The sequence below is a fragment of the Octodon degus genome, unplaced genomic scaffold, assembly GCF_000260255.1.
Source record: "Octodon degus isolate 3935 unplaced genomic scaffold, OctDeg1.0 scaffold00182, whole genome shotgun sequence".
Lineage (NCBI taxonomy): Eukaryota > Metazoa > Chordata > Mammalia > Rodentia > Octodontidae > Octodon > Octodon degus.
The window spans coordinates 3,335,864-3,338,593 of record NW_004524758.1 but is presented as its reverse complement, the minus strand read 5'-3'; positions in this window follow the sequence as shown (position 1 = coordinate 3,338,593).

Here is a 2,730-nt window from a genome sequence, read left to right as displayed (position 1 = left end):
TTCATTTTTTTATATATTAGATAGAAGTTCTTTGAGGGACAGTCAGTTAAATTTTTTACCCAATTCCTGAGTTTTCTTTTTACTCTCTTCTCAACCTAACAATCTCCTACCCAGGAGAGTGAATAATTTCTCTCTAGAAAGCTGGCCTCTAAGAAAAGATTTTCCCATATTGAGAGTAGCTCAGTCAGAAAGCGCACTGGCTTAGCAATCTGCCACAAAGCCCAGCCTCGATAAGCTTCGTGGGCAGCATAGGGTGGGCTGTGCTGCAGGAAGACTCAAGCCATTCATCTCACAGACTTGTACCAGGGGACACCGTCTGCTACTTGAGCTAATGTGGGGGCTGCTGCCGCAGGCTGCCCTCACTCTGGAGCTGAAGCTAATGGGTGGTTATCATCAGGCATGATCCCCTTGGGACAGAGGAGTGTCCCATGTCTCCTTGGGACAGAGGAGGTGTGGTGGATTCTGCACTGATATTTTCATTTTTTTTTCCTTCAGTCTTGGGAGTTTTTTTTTTTAATAATTTTATTGAGAAACAAATAGCAGTGAGACAGTTTAAAAACCAATCAGTAGGTCAATTTCAATAATAAATATACTTCACATTGTTGTCTCAGTGGTTTTTCATTGTACAAGATGCAGACATGATTTCCCGTCCACAAACACTATTAGAACAAGTCTTCCTATTCACTGAATTTAGAGAATGTAGCTGTATATCTATCCTATTTTGAATATACAGATACAAAATGGTCATTCATTTGTATCCCTTGATATTTTCAATGCTTCTGTAAATTTTTCATATAGTTAATTACTTAACTGAATTTAAATTTCACATGATATACTGTATGGTGTGTTGAATGCATATATGTGTTAGAGATACAAAGCATATCTATAATACATATATATGTATTTGTGTAGTGGATAGCTAAATTGAGACAATTAACATACATATTCCCTCAATTTTTTAATGGTGAGAACAATTAAAATTGAATTTCTTTGTAATTATCAAGTATACGATATATTGTTTTTTAAATATTTTTTTCTGTATTTAGTACAGGGTTTACAGGGTCTCACTACACAGATCAAACTCAAGTGATCTTCCTGTTCTCAGCCTCCCAAACGCTGGGATTACAGGCATGTACCACCATGCTGTTTCAATAGCAATCTCAGCACGCTCCGGGGCTGGGGCTGGCATGGTACAACAGGGATCGAACCCCAGTCCCCTAGTGCTTGCCTAAGCAGGCTCTTTAGTCTGCTGAGCTATCTTGCTGGCCCTGATATGTTGTTATTATTAATAGTCACCATGTTGTACAATAAATGTCTTGAATTTGTCCATGTCTAACTGACATTTTTTATCCTTTAATCAGCACCATCCCAATCCTCTTTTCCCTTCTCTAGCCGTTGGAAGCCTCACTCTACTCCTCACTTCCATGAGCTCAATTTTTTTAGTGTCCACAAAACTGAGATCATGCAGTTTTTATCTTCCTGTCCCTGGAACTTTTCAATGAACCTAGTGTCCTGCAGGATGACTCAGGTTGCTGCAGCCGACAGGACTTCCTTTACAAAAGGGAGGCTAAACAGAACTCTGGTCTGTATTTTGCATGTATCCATTAATTCACTGGTGGATGCTTAGGTTGAAGAGGCATCCTATCTATTGTGCATAATGCTGCGATGACCACGGGTGTTCGGATGTCTCTTCAACATACCGGTGTCTTTTCCTCTACATATGTACCAGAAGTCGGAACGCTGGATCATATGGTGGTTCTATTTTTAGTTTTTTGAGGAACCTCTATGCTGTTTTCTATACTGACTGTACTAATTTGCATTCCTACTAAGAGTGTTTACACTGGCTGTTAACGTTCCCCGTGGAAGGGATACACACTCACATACTTTTTAATTGTGAAAGCAAATCATATGGACATGTACAAGAGCGCCTGCAAGGAGAGTCAGCACACGCAGGAGCAGCCAGCTCCCAGCCCTCCCTCTGGTCGGCACACCTCCATGTGCTCTCCCTCACACATGCAGTGTGTGCTCGGGTTGGCCTCCCTCCTCAGCAAGCGGTGGCATCAAAGCAGTCTCTAGAACACCAGCCTGTGGCATGCGCCTCTTTATCAAAGGGTGGTGCTCAGGAAAACGAGGTCTATACGTGGCTGCTGGCCCTCTGTGACCCAGTAACTAGGCACACAGCCACCTAATTGGGGCTAAGGCCAGAACAAGTGCAGTGAAAGAGCAGTGCCTCAGTGAGGGTCCAGGCAGCTGGTTTCGGGGAGGGCAGCGCCGCTTGACTGCCTTCTACTCCCTGTCCTGGAGGTCTTGCCTTGCCTGGGTTTCTGCAAAATCTTGCTTGGCCATTTTCTTTTTCTTTATTCTTTTTGTGCCAGGAGTTGGACTCAGGACCGCGTGCTTGCCAGGCAGGGGCTTGTGCCAGCCTGCCCTGCCATTTTCAATACTCTTCCTTTGTCCGCATCCTCTGGGGCATGATCTGAGGGGGGCGCTAGGGAACGTGTCTTCCTTCAGGGTGGAGCAGCCCTATGAGCCCGTCTGCTGTCCACTGACCATGGAGCTCTGGGCTCACCTTCAGTGTTGAAGAGTCACAGTCCAGGCTGTCTTTTAATAATACACAGCTCTCTTTTCTCTTTTTTCTTTTCTTTTCTTTTCTTTTCTTTTCTTTTCTTTTCTTTTCTTTTCTTTTCTTTTCTTTTCTTTTCTTTTCTTTTCTTTTCTTTTCTTTTCTTT